A 24,753-nucleotide genomic window follows, 5' to 3' on the forward strand; every position below is an offset into this window, starting at 1 on the left:
TGGAAGTGGAAGAGAATCCCACCATTCCCTGTAAAAATGAAACCCACCACTCTCTGTGGAAGAGAATCCCACCACTCCCAGTGGAAGCGAATCCCACACACTCGCAGTGTAAGAAAATCCAACCACTCTCTGAAGAAGAGAATCCCACCACTCCCAGTGGAAGAACATCCCACATACCTCCAATTGAACAGAATCCCACCACTCCCAGTGGAAGAGAATCCCACCACTCACTGTAGAAAAGAATCCCACACACTCGCAGTGGAAGAGAATCCCACCACTCTCTGTCGAAGAGAATCCCACCATTCCCTGTAAAAGTGAAACCCACCACTGTCTGTGGAAGAGAATCCCACAACTCCCTGTGGAAGAGAATCCTGCCATTCCCTGTGGAAGAGAATCCTACCATTCCCCATGGAAGAGAATCCCACCACTCTCTGTAGAAGAGAATCCCACCACTCCCAGTGGAAGAAAATCCCTCACACTCCCAATGGAACAGAATCCCACCACTCCCAGTGGAAGAGAATCCCACCACTCACTGTAGAAGATAATCCCACAATTCCCTGTAAAAGTGAAACTCACCACTCCCTGTTGAAAAGAATCCTGCCATTCCATGTGGAAGAGAATCTCACCACTCCCAGTGCAAGAGAATCACACGACTCCCAGTCAAACAGAATCCCACCACTCTCTGTGGAGAGAATCCCACACACTCCCAGTGGAAGAATATCTCACCACTCCCTGTGGAAGAGAATCCCATCACTCCGAGTGGAAGACTATCCCACCACTCTCTGTGGAAGAGAATCACAGCACTCCCAATAGAAGAGAATTCCACCACTCCCAGTGGAAGAGAATCCCACCACTCCCTCTGGAAGAGAATTCCACCATTCCCTGTCGAAGAGAATCCCACCACTCCCACTGGAAGAGAATACCATCATTCCCAGGAGAAGATACTCCCACCACTCTCTGTGGAAGAGAATCCCACAATTCCCTGTAGAAGAGACTCCCACCACTCTCTGTGGAAATGAATCCCACTATCCCCTGTGGAAGGTAATCCGACCACTCCCTGTAGAGGAGAAACCCACTGCTCCCACTGGAAGAGAATCCCGACCCTCTCTGTGGAAGAGAATCCCACCACTTTCTGTGGAAGAGAATCCCAGCACTCCCACTAGAAGAGAATCCCACCATTCCCTGTGGAAGAGAATGCCACCATTCCGTGTGGAAGCGAATCCCACCACTCCCACTGAAAGAGAATCTCACCACTCCCAGTGGAAGAGAATCCCACCACTCCCAATGGAAGAGAATTCCACATTCCCTGTGGAAGAGAATCCCACCACTCCCACTGGAAGAGAATCCCATCATTCCCTGTAGAAGAGACTCCCACCTTTCCCAGTGGAAGAGAATTCCATACATTCAATTAGGAAGTGAATCCCACATACTCATTGTGGAAGAGAATCCCACATAATCTCTGTGGAAGAGAATCCCAGAAACCCCCAGTGGAAGAGAATCTCACCATTCTCTGTAGAAGAGACTCCCACCACTCCCTGTGGAAGTGAATCCCACTACTCTCCGTAGAAGAGAATCCCACCACTCTCTGTAGAAGAGAATCCCACCACTCTCTGTAGAAGAGAATCCCACGACTCCCAGTAGAAGAGAATCCCACATACTCCCAATGGAACAGAATCCCACCACTCTCTGTAGAAGAGAATTCCACCACTCCCAGTGGAAGAGGATCCCACCACTCACTGTAGTAGAGCATCCCACACACTCGCTGTGGAAGAGAATCCCACCACGCTCTATGGAAGAGAATCCCACCATTGCCTGTAAAAGTGAAATCCACCACTCTCTGTGGAAGAGAATTCCATACAGTACCAGTGGAAGAGAATCCCACACATTCACAGTGGAAGAGAATCCCACCACTATCTGTAGAAGGGAATCCCACACACTCCCAGTGGGAGAAAATTCCATAAACTACCTGTGGAAGAGAATCCCACATACTACAGGTGGAAGAGAATCCCTCACAATCCCAGTGGAAGACAATCCCACCACTCTCTGTGGAAGAGAATCACACCACTCCATATGGAAGAGAATCCTGCCATTCCCTGTGGAAGAGAATTCTACCATTCCCTATGGAATAGAATCCCACCACTCTCTGTAGAAGAGAATCCCACCATTCCCTGTGGAAGAGAAACACACCATTCTCTGAGGAAGAGAATCCCACCACTCACAGTGGAAGAAAATCCCACCATTCCCAATGGAAGAGAATCCCACATTCTCCCTGAGGAAGAGAATCCCAAAATTCTCTGTAGAAGAGACTCCCACAAACTGCCAGTGGAAGAGAATCCCACCATTCCCTGTAGAAGAGAATCCCATGACACTCTGTGGAAGAGAATCACACCACTCCAAGTAGAAGAGAATCTCACGTACTCCCAATGGAACAGAATCCCACCACTCTCTGTAGAAGAGAATTCCACCACTCCCAGTGGAAGAGAATCCCACCACTCACGGTAGAAGAGAATCCCACATACTCCCTGTGGAAGACAATTCCATCACTCTCTGTTGTAGAGAATCCCACCACGCTCAGTGGAAGAGAATCCCACCATTCCCTGTAAATATGAAACCCACCACTCTCTGTGGAAGAGAATCCCACCATTCCCTGTGGAAGAGAAACACACCATTCTCTGAGGAAGAGAATCCCACCACTCCCAGTGGAAGAAAATCCCACCATTCCCAATGGAAGAGAATCCCACCATTCCCTGTAGAAGAGAATCCCACGACACTCTGTGGAAGAGAATCACACCACTCCAAGTAGAAGAGAATCTCACGTACTCCCAATGGAACAGAATCCCACCACTCTCTGTAGAAGAGAATTCCAACACTCCCAGTGGAAGAGAATCCCACCACTCACGGTAGAAGAGAATCCCACATACTCCCTGTGGAAGACAATCCCATCACTCTCTGTTGTAGAGAATCCCACCACGCTCAGTGGAGGAGAATCCCACCATTCCCTGTAAATATGAAACCCACCACTCTCTGTGGAAGAGAATCCCACCACTCCCAGTGGAAGAGAATCCCACACACTCGCAGTGTAAGAGAATCCCACCACTCTCTGAAGAAGAGAATCCCACCACTCCTAGTGGAAGAAAATCCCACATACCCCCAATGGAACAGAACCCCACCACTCCCAGTGGAAGAGAATCCCACAACTCACTGTAGAAGAGAATCCCACACACTCGCAGTGGAAGAGAATCCCACCACTCTCTGTAGAAGAGAATCCCACCATTCCATGTAAAAGTGAAACCCACCACTCTCTGTGGAAGAGAATCCCACCACTCCCTGTGGAAGAGAATCCTACCATTCCCAGTGGAAGAAAATCACTCACACTCCCAATGGAACAGAATCCCACCACTCCCAGTGGAAGAGAATCCCACCACTCACTGTAGAAGAGAATCCCACCATTCCCTGTAAAAGTGAAACCCACCACTCCATGTGGAAGAGAATCCCACGACTCCCAGTCAAAGAGAATCCCACCACTCTCTGTGGAGAGAATCCCACACACTCCCAATGGAAGAACATCACACCACTCCCTGTGGAAGAGAATCCCATCACTCCGAGTGGAAGACTATACCACCACTCTCTGTGGAAGAGAATCACAGCACTCCCACTAGAAGAGAATCCCACCTTTCCCTGTGGAAGAGAATCCCACCACTCTCACTGGAAGAGAATTCCACCATTCCCTGTGGAAGAGAATCCCACCACTCCCACTGGAAGAGAATCCCATCATTCACAGTAGAAGATACTCCCACCACTCTCTGTGGAAGAGAATCCCACTATTCCCTGCAGAAGAGACTCCCACCACTCTCTGTGGAAATGAATCCCACAATCCCCTGTGGAAGGGAATCCCACCACTCCCTGTAGAAGAGAAACCCACCGCTCCCACTGGAAGAGAATCCCGACACTCTCTGTGGAAGAGAATCCCACCACTTTCTGAGGAAGAGAATCCCAGCACTTCCACTAGAAGAGAATCCCACCATTCCCTCTGGAAGAGAATGCAACCATTCTTTGTGGAAGCGAATCCCACTACTCCCACTGGAAGAGAATCTCACCACTCCCAGTGGAAGAGAATCCCACCACTCCCACTGGAAAAGAATTCCCATCATTCCCTGAAGAAGAGACTCCCACCACTCCCTGTGGAAGTGAATCCCACTACTCTCTGTAGAAGAGAATCCCACCACTCTCTGTGGAAGAGGATCCCACCACTCTCTGTAGAAGAGAATCCCACGACTCCCAGTAGAAGAGAATCCCACATACTCCCAATGGAACAGAATCCCACCACTCTCTGTAGAAGAGAATCCCACCACTCCCAGTGGAAGAGGATCCCACCACTCATGGTCGAAGAGAATCCCACATACTCCCTGTGGAAGAGAATCCCACCACGCTCTGTGGAAGAGAATCCCACCACTCCCAGTGGAAGAGAATCCCACACACTCGCAGTGTAAGAGAATCCCACCACTCTCTGAAGAAGAGAATCACACACACTCGCAGTGGAAGAGAATCCCACCACTCTCTGTAGAAGAGAATCCCACCATTCCATGTAAAAGTGAAACCCACCACTCTCTGTGGAAGAGAATCCCACCACTCTGTGTAGAAGAGAATCCCACCACACCCAGTGGAACAAAATCCCTCACACTCCCAATGGAACAGAATCCCACCACTCCCAGTGGAAGAGAATCCCACCACTCACTGTAGAAGAGAATCCCACCATTCCCTGTAAAAGTGAAACCCACCACTCCCTGTGGAAGAGAATCCTGCCATTCCGTGTGGAAGAGAATCTCACCACTCCCAGTGTAAGAGAATCCCACGACTCCCAGTCAAAGAGAAGCCCACCACTCTCTGTGGAGAGAATCCCACACACTCCCAGTGGAAGAATATCTCACCACCCCCTGTGGAAGAGAATCCCATCACTCCGAGTGGAAGACTATCCCACCACTCTCTGTGGAAGAGAATCCCACCACTCCCACTGGAAGAGAATTCCACCATTCGCTGTGGAAGAGAATCCCACCGCTCCCACTGGAAGAGAATCCCATCATTCCCAGTAGATGTTACTCTCACCACTCTCTGTGGAAGAGAATCCCACAATTCCCTGCAGAAGAGACTCCCACCACTCTCTGTGGAAATGAATCCTACTACCCCCTGTGGAAGGGTATCCCACCACTCCCTGCAGAAGAGAAACCCACCGCTCCAACTGGAAGAGAATCCCGCCACTCTCTGTGAAAGAGAATCCCACCACTTTCTGTGGAAGAGAATCCCAGCACTTCCACTAGAAGAGAATCCCACCATTCCCTGTGGAAGAGAATGCCACCATTCCATGTGGAAGCGAATCCCACAACTCCCACTGGAAGAGAATCTCACCACTCCCAGTGGAAGAGAATCCCACTACTCTCTGTAGAAGAGAATCCCACCACTCTCTGTGGAAGAGACTCCCACCACTCTCTGTAGAAGAGAATCCCACGACTCCCAGTAGAAGAGAATCCCACATACTCCCAATGGAACAGAATCCTACCACTCTCTGTAGAAGAGAATCCCACCACTCCCAGTGGAAGAGGATCCCACCACTCATGGTAGAAGAGAATCCCACATACTCCCTGTGGAAGAGAATCCCACCACGCTCTGTGGAAGAGAATCCCACCACTCCCAGTGGAAGAGAATCCCACACACTCGCAGTATAAGAGAATCCCACCAATCTCTGAAGAAGAGAATCGCACACACTCGCAGTGGAAGAGAATCCCACCACTCTCTGTAGAAGAGAATCCCACCATTCCATGTAAAAGTGAAACCCACCACTCTCTGTGGAAGAGAATCCCACCACTCTGTGTAGAAGAGAATCCAACCACACCCAGTGGAACAAAATCCCTCACACTCCCAATGGAACAGAATCCCACCACTCCCAGTGGAAGAGAATCCCACCACTCACTGTAGAAGAGAATCCCACCATTCCCTGTAAAAGTGAAACCCACCACTCCCTGTGGAAGAGAATCCTGCCATTCCGTGTGGAAGAGAATCTCACCACTCCCAGTGTAAGAGAATCCCACGACTCCCAGTCAAAGAGAAGCCCACCACTCTCTGTGGAGAGAATCCCACACACTCCCAGTGGAAGAACATCACACCACCCCCTGTGGAAGAGAATCCCATCACTCCGAGTGGAAGACTATCCCACCACTCTCTGTGGAAGAGAATCCCACCACTCCCACTGGAAGAGAATTCCACCATTCCCTGTGGAAGAGAATCCCACCACTCCCACTGGAAGAGAATCCCATCATTCCCAGTAGATGTTACTCTCACCACTCTCTGTGGAAGAGAATCCCACAATTCCCTGCAGAAGAGACTCCCACCACTCTCTGTGGAAATGAATCCCACTACCCCCTGTGGAAGGGTATCCCACCACTCCCTGTAGAAGAGAAACCCACCGCTCCAACTGGAAGAGAATCCCGCCACTCTCTGTGAAAGAGAATCCCACCACTCCCACTGGAAGAGAATCCCTTCATTCCCTGTAGAAGAGACTCCCACCACTCCCTGTGGAAGTGAATCCCACTACTCTGTGTAGAAGAGAATCCCACTACTCTCTGTGGAAGAGAATCCCACCACTCTCTGTAGAAGAGAATCCCACGACTCCCAGTAGAAGAGAATCCCACATACTCCCATTAGAACAGAATCCCACCACTCTCTGTAGAAGAGAATTCCACCACTCCCAGTGGAAGAGGATCCCATCACTCCGAGTGGAAGACTATCCCACCACTCTCTGTGGAAGAGAATCCCACCACTCCCACTGGAAGAGAATTCCACCATTCCCTGTGGAAGAGAATCCCACCACTCCCACTGGAAGAGAATCCCATCATTCCCAGTAGATGTTACTCTCACCACTCTCTGTGGAAGAGAATCCCACAATTCCCTGCAGAAGAGACTCCCACCACTCTCTGTGGAAATGAATCCCACTACCCCCTGTGGAAGGGTATCCCACCACTCCCTGTAGAAGAGAAACCCACCGCTCCCACTGGAAGAGAATCCCGACACTCTCTGTGGAAGAGAATCCCACCACTTTCTGAGGAAGAGAATCCCAGCACTTCCACTAGAAGAGAATCCCACCATTCCCTCTGGAAGAGAATGCAACCATTCTTTGTGGAAGCGAATCCCACAACTCCCACTGGAAGAGAATCTCACCACTCCCAGTGGAAGAGAATCCCACCACTCCCACTGGAAGAGAATCCCTTCATTCCCTGTAGAAGAGACTCCCACCACTCCCTGTGGAAGTGAATCCCACTACTCTCTGTAGAAGAGAATCCCACTACTCTCTGTGGAAGAGAATCCCACCACTCTCTGTAGAAGAGAATCCCACGACTCCCAGTAGAAGAGAATCCCACATACTCCCATTAGAACAGAATCCCACCACTCTCTGTAGAAGAGAATTCCACCACTCCCAGTGGAAGAGGATCCCACCACTCATGGTAGAAGAGAATCCCACATACTCCCTGTGGAAGAGAATCCCACCACGCTCTGTGGAAGAGAATCCCACCATTCCCTGTAAAAGTGAAATCCACCACTCTCTGTGGAAGAGAATCCCACCACTCCCAGTGGAAGAGAATTCCATACACTACCAGTGGAAGAGAATCCCACACATTCACAGTGGGAGAAAATTCAATACACTACCTGTGGAAGAGAATCCCACATAATACAGGTGGAAGAGAATCCCTCACAATCCCAGTGGAAGAGAATCCCACCACTCTCTGTGGAAGGGAATCCCACCACGCATGTAGAAGAGAATCCCACACACTTCCAGTGGAAGAGAATCCCACCACTCCCTGTAGAAGAGAATCGCACCACTCTCTGTGGAAGAGAATCTCACCACTCTCTGTAGAAGAGAATCCCACCACTCCCAGTGGAAGAGAATCCCACATATTCGCAGTGGAAGGGAATCCCACATAATCTCTGTGGAAGAGAATCCCACAAACCCCCAGTGGAAGAGAATCTCATCATTCTCTGTAGAAGAGACTCCCACCACTCCCAGTAGAAGAGAATCCCACATACTCCCAATGGAACAGAATCCCACCACTCTCTGTAGAAGAGAATTCCAACACTCCCAGTGGAAGAGAATCCCACCACTCACGGTAGAAGAGAATCCCACATACTCCCTGTGGAAGACAATCCCATCACTCTCTGTTGTAGAGAATCCCACCACGCTCAGTGGAGGAGAATCCCACCATTCCCTGTAAATATGAAACCCACCACTCTCTGTGGAAGAGAATCCCACCACTCCCAGTGGAAGAGAATCCCACACACTCGCAGTGTAAGAGAATCCCACCACTCTCTGAAGAAGAGAATCCCACCACTCCTAGTGGAAGAAAATCCCACATACCCCCAATGGAACAGAACCCCACCACTCCCAGTGGAAGAGAATCCCACAACTCACTGTAGAAGAGAATCCCACACACTCGCAGTGGAAGAGAATCCCACCACTCTCTGTAGAAGAGAATCCCACCATTCCATGTAAAAGTGAAACCCACCACTCTCTGTGGAAGAGAATCCCACCACTCCCTGTGGAAGAGAATCCTACCATTCCCAGTGGAAGAAAATCACTCACACTCCCAATGGAACAGAATCCCACCACTCCCAGTGGAAGAGAATCCCACCACTCACTGTAGAAGAGAATCCCACCATTCCCTGTAAAAGTGAAACCCACCACTCCATGTGGAAGAGAATCCCACGACTCCCAGTCAAAGAGAATCCCACCACTCTCTGTGGAGAGAATCCCACACACTCCCAATGGAAGAACATCACACCACTCCCTGTGGAAGAGAATCCCATCACTCCGAGTGGAAGACTATCCCACCACTCTCTGTGGAAGAGAATCACAGCACTCCCACTAGAAGAGAATCCCACCTTTCCCTGTGGAAGAGAATCCCACCACTCTCACTGGAAGAGAATTCCACCATTCCTTGTGGAAGAGAATCCCACCACTCCCACTGGAAGAGAATCCCATCATTCCCAGTAGAAGATACTCCCACCACTCTCTGTGGAAGAGAATCCCACTATTCCCTGCAGAAGAGACTCCCACCACTCTTTGTGCAAATGAATCCCACAATCCCCTGTGGAAGGGAATCCCACCACTCCCTGTAGAAGAGAAACCCACCGCTCCCACTGGAAGAGAATCCCGACACTCTCTGTGGAAGAGAATCCCACCACTTTCTGAGGAAGAGAATCCCAGCACTTCCACTAGAAGAGAATCCCACCATTCCCTCTGGAAGAGAATGCAACCATTCTTTGTGGAAGCGAATCCCACCACTCCCACTGGAAGAGAATCTCACCACTCCCAGTGGAAGAGAATCCCACCACTCCCACTGGAAAAGAATTCCCATAATTCCCTGAAGAAGAGACTCCCACCACTCCCTGTGGAAGTGAATCCCACTACTCTCTGTAGAAGAGAATCCCACCACTCTCTGTGGAAGAGGATCCCACCACTCTCTGTAGAAGAGAATCCCACGACTCCCAGTAGAAGAGAATCCCACATACTCCCAATGGAACAGAATCCCACCACTCTCTGTAGAAGAGAATCCCACCACTCCCAGTGGAAGAGGATCCCACCACTCATGGTCGAAGAGAATCCCACATACTCCCTGTGGAAGAGAATCCCACCACGCTCTGTGGAAGAGAATCCCACCACTCCCAGTGGAAGAGAATCCCACACACTCGCAGTGTAAGAGAATCCCACCACTCTCTGAAGAAGAGAATCACACACACTCGCAGTGGAAGAGAATCCCACCACTCTCTGTAGAAGAGAATCCCACCATTCCATGTAAAAGTGAAACCCACCACTCTCTGTGGAAGAGAATCCCACCACTCTGTGTAGAAGAGAATCCCACCACACCCAGTGGAACAAAATCCCTCACACTCCCAATGGAACAGAATCCCACCACTCCCAGTGGAAGAGAATCCCACCACTCACTGTAGAAGAGAATCCCACCATTCCCTGTAAAAGTGAAACCCACCACTCCCTGTGGAAGAGAATCCTGCCATTCCGTGTGGAAGAGAATCTCACCACTCCCAGTGTAAGAGAATCCCACGACTCCCAGTCAAAGAGAAGCCCACCACTCTCTGTGGAGAGAATCCCACACACTCCCAGTGGAAGAATATCTCACCACCCCCTGTGGAAGAGAATCCCATCACTCCGAGTGGAAGACTATCCCACCACTCTCTGTGGAAGAGAATCCCACCACTCCCACTGGAAGAGAATTCCACCATTCGCTGTGGAAGAGAATCCCACCACTCCCACTGGAAGAGAATCCCATCATTCCCAGTAGATGTTACTCTCACCACTGTCTGTGGAAGAGAATCCCACAATTCCCTGCAGAAGAGACTCCCACCACTCTCTGTGGAAATGAATCCCACTACCCCCTGTGGAAGGGTATCCCACCACTCCCTGCAGAAGAGAAACCCACCGCTCCAACTGGAAGAGAATCCCGCCACTCTCTGTGAAAGAGAATCCCACCACTTTCTGTGGAAGAGAATCCCAGCACTTCCACTAGAAGAGAATCCCAACATTCCCTGTGGAAGAGAATGCCACCATTCCGTGTGGAAGCGAATCCCACAACTCCCACTGGAAGAGAATCTCACCACTCCCAGTGGAAGAGAATCCCACTACTCTCTGTAGAAGAGAATCCCACCACTCTCTGTGGAAGAGACTCCCACCACTCTCTGTAGAAGAGAATCCCACGACTCCCAGTAGAAGAGAATCCCACATACTCCCAATGGAACAGAATCCTACCACTCTCTGTAGAAGAGAATCCCACCACACCCAGTGGAACAAAATCCCTCACACTCCCAATGGAACAGAATCCCACCACTCCCAGTGGAAGAAAATCCCACATACCACCAATGGAACAGAATCCCACCATTCGCTGTGGAAGAGAATCCCACCACTCCCACTGGAAGAGAATCCCATCATTCCCAGTAGATGTTACTCTCACCACTCTCTGTGGAAGAGAATCCCACAATTCCCTGCAGAAGAGACTCCCACCACTCTCTGTGGAAATGAATCCCACTACCCCCTGTGGAAGGATATCCCACCACTCCCTGCAGAAGAGAAACCCACCGCTCCAACTGGAAGAGAATCCCGCCACTCTCTGTGAAAGAGAATCCCACCACTTTCTGTGGAAGAGAATCCCAGCACTTCCACTAGAAGAGAATCCCACCATTCCCTGTGGAAGAGAATGCCACCATTCCGTGTGGAAGCGAATCCCACAACTCCCACTGGAAGAGAATCTCACCACTCCCAGTGGAAGAGAATCCCACTACTCTCTGTAGAAGAGAATCCCACCACTCTCTGTAGAAGAGAATCCCACGACTCCCAGTAGAAGAGAATCCCACACACTCCCAATGGAACAGAATCCTACCACTCTCTGTAGAAGAGAATCCCACCACTCCCAGTGGAAGAGGATCCCACCACTCATGGTAGAAGAGAATCCCACATACTCCCTGTGGAAGAGAATCCCACCACGCTCTGTGGAAGAGAATCCCACCACTCCCAGTGGAAGAGAATCCCACACACTCGCAGTGTAAGAGAATCCCACCACTCTCTGAAGAAGAGAATCGCACACACTCTCAGTGGAAGAGAATCCCACCACTCTCTGTAGAAGAGAATCCCACCATTCCATGTAAAAGTGAAACCCACCACTCTCTGTGGAAGAGAATCCCACCACTCTGTGTAGAAGAGAATCCCAATACACCCAGTGGAACAAAATCCCTCACACTCCCAATGGAACAGAATCCCACCACTCCCAGTGGAAGAGAATCCCACCACTCACTGTAGAAGAGAATCCCACCATTCCCTGTAAAAGTGAAACCCACCACTCCCTGTGGAAGAGAATCCTGCCATTCCGTGTGGAAGAGAATCTCACCACTCCCAGTGGAAGAGAATCCCACGACTCCCAGTCAAAGAGAAGCCCACCACTCTCTGTGGAGAGTATCCCACACACTCCCAGTGGAAGAACATCACACCACCCCCTGTGGAAGAGAATCCCATCACTCCGAGTGGAAGACTATCCCACCACTCTCTGTGGAAGAGAATCCCACCACTCCCACTGGAAGAGAATTCCACCATTCCCTGTGGAAGAGAATCCCACCACTCCCACTGGAAGAGAATCCCATCATTCCCAGTAGATGTTACTCTCACCACTCTCTGTGGAAGAGAATCCCACAATTCCCTGCAGAAGAGACTCCCACCACTCTCTGTGGAAATGAATCCCACTACCCCCTGTGGAAGGGTATCCCACCACTCCCTGTAGAAGAGAAACCCACCGCTCCAACTGGAAGAGAATCCCGACACTCTCTGTGAAAGAGAATCCCACCACTTTCTGTGGAAGAGAATCCCAGCACTTCCACTAGAAGAGAATCCCACCATTCCCTGTGGAAGAGAATGCCAACATTCCGTGTGGAAGCGAATCCCACAACTCCCACTGGAAGAGAATCTCACCACTCCCAGTGGAAGAGAATCCCACCACTCCCACTGGAAGAGAATACCTTCATTCCCTGTAGAAGAGACTCCCACCACTCCCTGTGGAAGTGAATCCCACTACTCTCTGTAGAAGAGAATCCCACATACTCCCATTAGAACAGAATCCCACCACTCTCTGTAGAAGAGAATTCCACCACTCCCAGTGGAAGAGGATCCCACCACTCATGGTAGAAGAGAATCCCACACACTCCCTGTGGAAGAGAATCCCACCACGCTCTGTGGAAGAGAATCCCACCATTCCCTGTAAAAGTGAAATCCACCACTCTCTGTGGAAGAGAATCCCACCACTCCCAGTGGAAGAGAATTCCATACACTACCAGTGGAAGAGAATCCCACACATTCACAGTGGGAGAAAATTCCATACACTACCTGTGGAAGAGAATCCCACATAATACAGGTGGAAGAGAATCCCTCACAATCCCAGTGGAAGAGAATCCCACCACTCTCTGTGGAAGGGAATCCCACCACGCATGTAGAAGAGAATCCCACACACTTCCAGTGGAAGAGAATCCCACCACTCCCTGTAGAAGAGAATCGCACCACTCTCTGTGGAAGAGAATCTCACCACTCTCTGTAGAAGAGAATCCCACCACTCCCAGTGGAAGAGAGTCCCACATATTCGCAGTGGAAGGGAATCCCACATAATCTCTGTGGAAGAGAATCCCACAAACCCCCAGTGGAAGAGAATCTCATCATTCTCTGTAGAAGAGACTCCCACCACTCCCAGTAGAAGAGAATCCCACATACTCCCAATGGAACAGAATCCCACCACTCTCTGTAGAAGAGAATTCCACCACTCCTAGTGGAAGAGGATCCCACCACTCACTGTAGTAGAGCATCACACACACTCGCTGTGGAAGAGAATCCCTCCACGCTCTGTGGAAGAGAATACCACCATTCCTTGTAAAAGTGAAATCCACCACTATCTTTGGAAGAGAATCCCACCACTCCCAGTGGAAGAGAATTCCATACACTACCAGTGGAAGAGAATCCCACAAACTCACAGTGGAAGAGAATCCCACCACTCTCTGTAGAAGGGAATCCCACACACTCCCAGTGGGAGAAAATTCCATACACTACCTGTGGAAGAGAATCCCACATACTACAGGTGGAAGAGAATCCCTCACAATCCCAGTGGAAGAGAATCCCAACACTCTCTGTGGAAGAGAATTCCACCACGCTGTGTAGAAGAGAATCCCACACACTTCCAGTAGAAGAGAATCGCACCCCAATCTCTGTGGAAGAGAATCTCACCACTCTCTGTAGAAAAGAATCGCACGCCAATCTCTGTGGAAGAGAATCTCACTACTCTCTGTAGAAGAGAATCCCACCACTCCCAGTGGAACAGAATCCCACATATTCCCAGTGGAAGAGAATCCCACCACTCTCTGTAGAAGAGAATCCCACTACATTCTGTGGAAGAGAATCCCACCACTCACGGTAGAAGAGAATCCCACATACTCCCTGTGGAAGACAATCACACCACTCTCTGTAGTAGAGAATCCCACCACGCTCAGTGGAGTGGAAGAGAATCCCACCATTCCCTGTAAAAATGAAACCCACCACTCTCTGTGGAAGAGAATCCCACCACTCCCAGTGGAAGAGAATTCCATACACTACCAGTGGAAGAGAATCCCACACATTCACAGTGGAAGAGAATCCCACCACTCTCTGTGGAAGAGAATCCCACCACGCTCTGCAGATGAGAATCCCACGACTCCCAGTCAAAGAGAATTCCATACACTCCATGTGGAAAAGTAAGCCCACCATTCTCTGTAGAAGAGAATCCCACCACCCTTTGTAGAAGAGTAACCCGCCATTCCCTGTAGAAGTGAATCCCACCATTCTCAGTGGAAGAGAATCCCACCACTCCCACTGCAAGAGAATCCCACAACTCCCAGTGGAAGAGAAGTCCATACATTCCCTGTGAAAGAGAATCCCACCACTCCCCATAGAAGAGAAAACCACCACTCCTAGTGGAAGAGAATCCCACACACTCCTTGTGGAATAGAATTCCATACACTCACAGTATAAGAGCATCCCACACACTTGCAGTGGAAGCGAATCCCACACATTCCCTGTGGAAGAGAATTCCATACACTCCAAGTGGAAGAGAACTCCATACACTCCATGTGGAAGAGAATCCCATCACTCCCAGTGGAAGAGAATTCCATACAATCCATGTGGAAGAGAAACCCACCACTCTCTGTGGAAGAGAATTACACCACTCCCATTGGAAGAGAATTCCATGCATTCCATGTGGAAGAGAATCCCAACACACCCAGTGGAAAAGAATTCCATACACTCCGTGTGGAAGAGAATCCCACCACTCCCAGTGGAAGGGAATCCCTCCACTCTCTGAGGAAGAGAATTACACCACTCCCATTGGAAGAGAATTCCATCAATTCTGTGTGGAAGAGAATCCCAACACACCCAGTGGATGAGAATTCCGTACACTCCCGGTGGAAGAGAATCCCACCGCTTTCTGTAGAAGAGAACCCCACCAATCCCAGTGGAAGAGAATCCCATTACTCCCAGTGGAAGAAAATCCCACCACTCTCCGTGGAAGAGAGTCCCACCACTCCCTGTAGAAGAGAATCCCACACACTCCCAATTGAAGAGAATCCAACACATTCCCTGTGAAACAGAATCGCACTACTCTCAGTGGAAGAGAATCCCAGCACTCTCTGTAGAAGATAATTCCACCACTCTCTGTAGAAGAGAATCACACCATTCTCTGTGGAAGAGAATCCCACCAATCAATGTGGAAGAGAATCCCACCACTGTCTGTGGAAGAGAATCACACCACTCACTGTGGAAGAAAATCCCATGATTCCCTGTAGAAGAGAATCCCACACACTCCCAATTGAAGAGAATCCCACACATTTCGTGTGAAAGAGATTCCCACCACAACCAGTGGAAGAGAACCCCACTTCCCTCTGGAGAAGATAATCCCACACACTTCCTGTGGAAGACAATCCCACCACTCCCTGTAGAAGAGAATCGCACCACTCTCTGTGGAAGAGAATCTCACCACTCTCTGGAGAAGAGAATTCCACCACGTTCTGTGGAAGAGAATCCCACCATTCTCTGTTAAAGAGAATCCCACCACTCTCAGTGGAAGAGAATCACACCACTCCATGTGTAAGAGAATCCTGCCATTACCTGTGGAAGAGAATTCTACCTTTCCCTATGGAAGAGAATCCCACCACTCTCTGTAGAAGAGAATCCCACCATTCCCTGTGGAAGAGAATAACACCATTGTCTAAGGAAGAGAATCCCACCACTCCCAGTGGAAGACAATCCCACCATTCCCTATGGAAGAGAATCCCACCACTCCAAGTAGAAGAGAATCCCAGGGATTCCCAATGGAAAAGAATCCCACCACTCACGGTAGAAGAGAATCCCACATACCCCCTGTGGAAGACAATCACACCACTCTCTGTAGTAGAGAATCCCACCACGCTCAGTGGAAGTGGAAGCGAATCCCACACACTCGCAGTGTAAGAAAATCCAACCACTCTCTGAAGAAGAGAATCCCACCACTCCCAGTGGAAGAACATCCCACATACCCCCAATGGAACAGAATCCCACCACTCCCAGTGGAAGAGAATCCCACCACTCACTGTAGAAAAGAATCCCACACACTCGCAGTGGAAGAGAATCCCACCACTCTCTGTCGAAGAGAATCCCACCATTCCCTGTAAAAGTGAAACCCACCACTCTCTGTGGAAGAGAATTCCATACAGTACCAGTGGAAGAGACTCCCACACATTCACAGTGGAAGAGCATCCCACCACTCTCTGTAGAAGGGAATCCCACACACTCCCAGTGGGAGAAAAATCCATAAACTACCTGTGGAAGAGAATCCCACATACTACAGGTGGAAGAAAATCCCTCACAATCCCAGTGGAAGACAATCCCACCACTCTCTGTGGAAGAGAACCACACCACTCAATATGGAAGAGAATCCTGGCATTCCCTGTGGAAGAGAGTTCTACCATTCCCTATGGAATAGAATCCCACAACTCTCTGTAGAAGAGAATCCCACCATTCCCTGTGGAAGAGAAACACACCATTCTCTGAGGAAGAGAATCCCACCACTCCCAGTGGAAGAAAATCCCACCATTCCCAATGGAAGAGAATCACACATTCTCCCTGAGGAAGAGAATCCCAAAACTCTCTGTAGAAGAGACTCCCACAAACTGCCAGTGGAAGAGAATCCCACCATTCCCTGTAGAAGAGAATCCCACCACTTTCTGAGGAAGAGAATCCCAGCACTTCCACTAGAAGAGAATCCCACCATTCCCTCTGGAAGAGAATGCCACCATTCCGTGTGGAAGCGAATCCCACCACTCCCACTGGAAGAGAATCTCACCACTCCCAGTGGAAGAGAATCCCACATACTCCCAATGGAACAGAATCCCACCACTCTCTGTAGAAGAGAATCCCACCACTCCCAGTGGAAGAGGATCCCACCACTCATGGTAGAAGAGAATCCCACATGCTCCCTGTGGAAGAGAATCCCACCACGCTCTGTGGAAGAGAATACCACCATTCCCTGTAAAAGTGAAATCCACTACTCTCAGTGGAAGAGAATCCCACACATTCACAGTGGAAGAGAATCCCACCACTCTCTGTAGAAGGGAATCCCACACACTCCCAGTGGGAGAAAATTCCATACACTACCTGTGGAAGAGAATCCCACATACTACAGGTGGAAGAAAATCCCTCACAATCCCAGTGGAAGAGAATCCCACCACTCTCTGTGGAAGAGAATCCCACCACTCCCAGTGGAAGAGAATCCCACACACTCGCAGTGTAAGAGAATCCCACCACTCTCTGAAGAAGAGAATCCCACCACTCCCAGTGGAAGAACATCCCACATACCACCAATGGAACAGAATCCCACCACTCCCAGTGGAAGAGAATCCCACCACTCACTGTAGAAGGGAATCCCACACACTCCCAGTGGGAGAAAATTCCATACACTACCTGTGGAAGAGAATCCCACATACTACAGGTGGAAGAGAATCCCTCACAATCCCAGTGGAAGAGAATCCCACCACTCTCTGTGGAAGAGAATCCCACCACTCCCAGTGGAAGAGAATCCCACACACTCGCAGTGTAAGAGAATCCCACCACTCTCTGAAGAAGAGAATCCCACCACTCCCAGTGGAAGAACATCCCACATACCACCAATGGAACAGAATCCCACCACTCCCAGTGGAAGAGAATCCCACCACTCACTGTAGAAGAGAATCCCACAAACTCGCAGTGGAAGAGAATCCCACCACTCTCTGTGGAAGAGAATCCTGCCATTCCCTGTGGAAGAGAATCCTACCATTCCCTGTGGAAGAGAATCCCACACACTCGCAGTGTAAGAGAATCCCACCACTCTCTGAAGAAGAGAATCCCACCACTCCCAGTGGAAGAAAATCCTACATACCACCAATGGAACAGAATCCCACCACTCGCAGTGGAAGAGAATCCCACCACTCACTGTAGAAGAGAATCCCACACACTCGCAGTGGAAGAGAATCCCACCACTCTCTGTAGAAGAGAATCCCACCATTCCATGTAAAAGTGAAACCCACCACTCTCTGTGGAAGAGAATCCCACCACTCCCTGTGGAAGAGAATTCTGCCATTCCTTGTGGAAGAGAATCCTGCCATTCCCTGTGGAAGAGAATCCTAGCATTCCCTTTGGAAGAGAATTCTGCCATTCCTTGTGGAAGAGAATCCTACCATTCCCAGTGGAAGAAAATCACTCACACTCCCAATGGAACAGAATCCCACCGCTCCCAGTGGAAGAGAATCCCACCACTCACTGTAGAAGAGAATCCCACCATTCCCTGTAAAAGTGAAACCCACCACTCCCTTTGGAAGAGAATCCTGCCATTCCGTGTGGAAGAGAATCTCACCACTCCCAGTGGAAGAGAATCCCACGACTCCCAGTCAAAGAGAATCCCACCACTCTCTGTGGAGAGAATCCCACACACTCCCAATGGAAGAACATCACACCACTCCCTGTGGAAGAGAATCACATCACTCCGAGTGGAAGACTATCCCACCACTCTCTGTGGAAGAGAATCAGAGCACTCCCACTAGAAGAGAATCCCACGTTTCCCTGTGGAAGAGAATCACACCACTCCCACTGGAAGAGAATTCCACCATTCCCTGTGGAAGAGAATCCCACCACTCCCACTGGAAGAGAATCCCATCATTCCCAGTAGAAGATACTCCCACCACTCTCTGTGGAAGAGAATCCCGCAATTCCCTGTAGAAGAGACTCCCACCACTCTCGGTGGAAATGAATCCCACAATCCCCTGTGGAAGGGAATCCCACCACTCCCTGTAGAAGAGAAACCCACCGCTCCAACTGGAAGAGAATCCCGACACTCTCTGTGGAAGAGAATCCCACCACTTTCTGAGAAAGAGAATACCAGCACTTCCACTAGAAGAGAATCCCACCATTCCCTCTGGAAGAGAATGCCACCATTCCGTGTGGAAGCGAATCCCACCACTCCCACTGGAAGAGAATCTCACCACTCCCAGTGGAAGAGAATCCCACCACTCCCACTGGAAGAGAATCCCATCATTCCCTGCAGAAGAGACTCCCACCACTCCCTGTGGAAGTGAATCCCACTACTCTCTGTAGAAGAGAATCCCACCACTCTCTGTGGAAGAGAATCCCACCACTTTCTGTAGAAGAGAATCCCACCACTCTCTGTAGAAGAGAATCCCACGACTCCCAGTAGAAGAGAATCCCACACACTCCCAATGGAACAGAATCCCACCACTCTCTGTAGAAGAGAATCCCACCACTCCCAGTGGAAGAGGATCCCACCACTCATGGTAGAAGAGAATCCCACATACTCCCTGTGGAAGAGAATCCCACCACGCTCTGTGGAAGAGAATCCCACCATTCCCTGTAAAAGTGAAATCCACCACTCTCAGTGGAAGAGAATCCCACACATTCACAGTGGAAGAGAATCCCACCACTCTCTGTAGAAGGGAATCCCACACACTCCCAGTGGGAGAAAATTCCATACACTACCTGTGGAAGAGAATCCCACATACTACAGGTGGAAGAGAATCCCTCACAATCCCAGTGGAAGAGAATCCCACCACGTTGTGTAGAAGAGAATCCCACCACTCCCAGTGGAAGAGAATCCCACATATTCGCATTGGAAGGGAATCCCACATAATCTCTGTGGAAGAGAATCCCACCACTCTCTGTAGAAGAGAATCCCACCACACCCAGTGGAAGAAAATCCCTCACACTCCCAATGGAACAGAATCCCACCACTCCTAGTGGAAGAGAATCCCACCACTCACTGTAGAAGAGAATCCCATCATTCCCTGTAAAAGTGAAACCCACCACTCCCAGTGGAAGAGAATCCCACCACTCACTGTAGAAGAGAATCCCACACACTCGCAGTGGAAGAGAATCCCACCACTCTCTGTAGAAGAGAATCCCACCATTCCATGTAAAAGTGAAACCCACCACTCTCTGTGGAAGAGAATCCCACCACTCCCTGTGGAAGAGAATTCTGCCATTCCTTGTGGAAGAGAATCCCACCACTCCCACTGGAAGAGAATCCCATCATTCCCAGTAGAAGATACTCCCACCACTCTCTGTGGAAGAGAATCCCACAATTCCCTGTAGAAGAGACTCCCACCACTCTCGGTGGAAATGAATCCCACAATCCCCTGTGGAAGGGAATCCCACCACTCCCTGTAGAAGAGAAACCCACCGCTCCAACTGGAAGAGAATCCCGACACTCTCTGTGGAAGAGAATCCCACCACTTTCTGAGAAAGAGAATCCCAGCACTTCCACTAGAAGAGAATCCCACCATTCCCTCTGGAAGAGAATGCCACCATTCCGTGTGGAAGCGAATCCCACCACTCCCACTGGAAGAGAATCTCACCACTCCCAGTGGAAGAGAATCCCACCACTCCCACTGGAAGAAAATCCCATCATTCCCTGTAGAAGAGACTCCCACCACTCCCTGTGGAAGTGAATCCCACTACTCTCTGTAGAAGAGAATCCCACCACTCTCTGTGGAAGAGAATCCGACCACTTTCTGTAGAAGAGAATCCCACCACTCCCAGTAGAAGAGAATCCCACATACTCCCAATGGAACAGAATCCCACCACTCTCTGTAGAAGAGAATTCCACCACTCCTAGTGTAAGAGGATCCCACCACTCACTGTAGTAGAGCATCCCACACACTCGCTGTGGAAGAGAATCCCTCCACGCTCTGTGGAAGAGAATACCACCATTCCCTGTAAAAGTGAAATCCACCACTCTCTTTGGAACAGAATCCCACCACTCCCAGTGGAAGAGAATTCCATACACTACCAGTGGAAGAGAATCCCACAAACTCACAGTGGAAGAGAATCCCACCACTCTCTGTAGAAGGGAATGCCACACACTCCCAGTGGGAGAAAATTCCATACACTACCTGTGGAAGAGAATCCCACATACTACAGGTGGAAGAGAATCCCTCACAATCCCAGTGGAAGAGAGTCCCAACACTCTCTGTGGAAGAGAATCCCACCACGCTGTGTAGAAGAGAATCCCACACACTTCCAGTAGAAGAGAATCGCACCCCAATCTCTGTGGAAGAGAATCTCACCACTCTCTGTAGAAGAGAATCGCACCCCAATCTCTGTGGAAGAGAATCTCACCACTCTCTGTAGAAGAGAATCCCACCACTCCCAGTGGAAGAGAATCACACATATTCCCAGTGGAACAGAATCCCACCACTCTCTGTAGAAGAGAATCCCACGACTCCCACTGGAAGAGAATCTCACCACTCCCAGTGGAAGAGAATCCCACCACTCCCAATGGAAGAGAATTCCACACTCCCTGTGGAAGAGAATCCCACCACTCCCACTGGAAGAGAATCCCATCATTCCCTGTAGAAGAGACTCCCACCTTTTCCAGTGGAAGAGAATTCCACACATTAAATTAGGAAGTGAATCCCACATACTCCCTGTTGAAGAGAATCCCACATAATCTCTGTGGAAGAGAATCCCAGAAACCCCCAGTAGAAGAGAATCTCACCATTCTCTGTAGAAGAGACTCCCACCACTCCCTGTGGAAGTGAATCCGACTACTCTCTGTAGAAGAGAATCCCACCACTCTCTGTGGAAGAGAATCCCACCACTCTCTGTAGAAGAGAATCCCACGACTCCCAGTAGAAGAGAATCCCACATACTCCCAATGGAACAGAATCCCACCAATCTCTGTAGAAGAGAATTCCACCACTCCCAGTGGAAGAGGATCCCACCACTCACTGTAGTAGAGCATCCCACACACTCGCTGTGGAAGAGAATCCCACCACTCACTGTAGAGAAGAATCCCACCATTCCCTGTAAAAGTGAAACTCCCTGTGGAAGAGAATCCTGCCATTCCCTGTGGGAGTGAATCTCACCACTCCCAGTGGAAGACAATCCCACGACTCCCAGTCAAACTGAATCCCACCACTCTCTGAGGAGAGAATCCCACACACTCCCAGTGGAAGAATATCTCACCACTCCCTGTGGAAGAGAATCCCATCACTCCGAGTGGAAGACTATCCCACCACTCTCTGTGGAAGAGAATCACAGCACTCCCACTAGAAGAGAATCCCACCATTCCCTGTGGAAGAGAATCCCACCACTACCAATGGAAGAGAATCTCACCACCTCCAGTGGAAGAGAATCCCACCACTCCCACTGGAAGAGAATTCCACCATTCCCTGTGGAAGAGAGTCCCACCACTCCCACTGGAAGAGAATCCCATCATTCCCAGAAGATACTCCCACCACTCTCTGTGGATGAGAATCCCACAATTCCCTGTAGAAGAGACTCCCACCACTCTATGTGGAAATGAATCCCACTATCCCCTGTGGAAGGGAATCTGACCACTCCCTGTAGAAGAGAAACCCACCGCTCCCACTGGAAGAGAATCACGACACTCTCTGTGGAAGAGAATCCCACCACTTTCTGTGGAAGAGAATCCCAGCACTCCCACTAGAAGACAATCCCACCATTCCCTGTGGAAGAGAATGCCACCATTCCGTGTGGAAGCGAATCCCACCACTCCCACTGGAAGATTATCTCACCACTCCCAGTGGAAGAGAATCCCACCACTCCCACTGGAAGAGAATTCCACATTCCCTGTGGAAGAGAATCCCACCACTCCCAGTGGAAGAGAATCCCACCAGTCCCGGTAGAAGAGAATCCCACATACTCCCTGTGGAAGACAATCACACCACTCTCTGTAGTAGAGAAAACCACCATGCTCAGTGGAAGAGAATCCCACCATTCCCTGTAAAAATGAAACCCACGACTCTCTGTGGAAGAGAATCCCACACACTCGCAGTGTAAGAGAATCCCACCACTCTCTGAAGAAGAGAATCCCACCACTCCCAATGGAAGAAAATCCCACATACCCCCAATGGAACAGAATCCCACCACTCCCAGTGGAAGAGAATCCCACCAGTCACTGTAGAAGAGAATCCCACACACTCGCAGTGGAAGAGAATCCCACCACTCTCTGTAGAAGAGAATCCCACCATTCCATGTAAAAGTGAAACCCACCACTCTCTGTGGAAGAGAATCCCACCACTCCCTGTGGAAGAGAATCCTGCCATTCCGTGTGGAAGCGAATCCCACCACTCCCACTGGAAGATAATCTCACCACTCCCAGTGAAAGAGAATCCCATCACTCCCACTGGAAGAGATTTCCACTTTCCCTGTGGAAGAGAATCCCACCACTCCCACTGGAATAGAATCCCACCACTCTCTGTAGAAGAGAATCCCACCACTCCCAGTAGAAGAGAATTCCATACATTACCTTAGGAAGTGAATCCCACATACTCCCTGTGGAAAAGAATCCCACATAATCTCTGTGGAAGAGAATCCCACAAACCCCCAGTGGAAGAGAATCTCATCATTCTCTGTAGAAGAGACTCCCACCACTCCCTGTGGAAGTGAATCCCACTACTCTCTGTGGTAGAGAATCCCACCACTCTCTGTAGAAGAGAATCCCACCACTCCCAGGAGAAGAGAATCCCACATACTCCCAATGGAACAGAATCCCACCACTCTCTGTAGAAGAGAATTCCACCACTCCCAGTGGAAGAGGATCCCACCACTCACTGTAGTAGAGCATCCCACACACTCGCTGTGGAAGAGAATCCCTCCACGCTCTGTGGAAGAGAATCCCACCATTCCCTGTAAAAGTGAAACTCACCACTCCCTGTGGAAGAGAATCCCACCACTCCCAGTGGAAGAGAATTCCATACACTACCAGTGGAAGAGAATCCCACAAACTCACAGTGGAAGAGCATCCCACCACTCTCTGTAGAAGGGAATCCCACACACTCCAGTGGGAGAAAATTCCATACACTACCTGTGGAAGAGAATCCCACATACTACAGGTGGAAGAGAATCCCTCACAATCCCAGTGGAAGAGAATCCCAACACTCTCTGTGGAAGAGAATCCCACCACTCCCAGTGGAAGAGAATCCCACCACTCACGGTAGAAGAGAATCCCACATACTCCCTGTGGAAGACAATCACACCACTCTCTGTAGTAGAGAATCCCACCATGCTCAGTGGAAGAGAATCCCACCATTCCCTGTAAAAATGAAACCCACGACTCTCTGTGGAAGAGAATCCCACACACTCGCAGTGTAAGAGAATCCCACCACTCTCTGAAGAAGAGAATCCCACCACTCCCAGTGGAAGAAAATCCCACATACCCCCAACGGAACAGAATCCCACCACTCCCAGTGGAAGAGAACCTCACCACTCACTGTAGAAGAGAATCCCACACACTCGCAGTGGAAGAGAATCCCACCACTCTCTGTAGAAGAGAATCCCACCATTCCATGTAAAAGTGAAACCCACCACTCTCTGTGGAAGAGAATCCCACCACTCCCTGTGGAAGAGAATCCTACCATTCCCTGTGGAAGAGAATCCCACCACTCTCTGTAGAAGAGAATCCCACCACACCCAGTGGAAGAAAATCCCTCACACTCCCAATGGAACAGAATCCCACCACTCCCAGTGGAAGAGAATCCCACCATTCCCTGTAAAAGTGAAACCCACCACTCCCTGTGGAAGAGAATCCTGCCATTCCGTGTGGAAGAGAATCTCACCACTCCCAGTGGAAGAGAATCCCACGACTCCCAGTC

This window comes from Chiloscyllium punctatum, chromosome 20, assembly GCF_047496795.1.
Source record: "Chiloscyllium punctatum isolate Juve2018m chromosome 20, sChiPun1.3, whole genome shotgun sequence".
Lineage (NCBI taxonomy): Eukaryota > Metazoa > Chordata > Chondrichthyes > Orectolobiformes > Hemiscylliidae > Chiloscyllium > Chiloscyllium punctatum.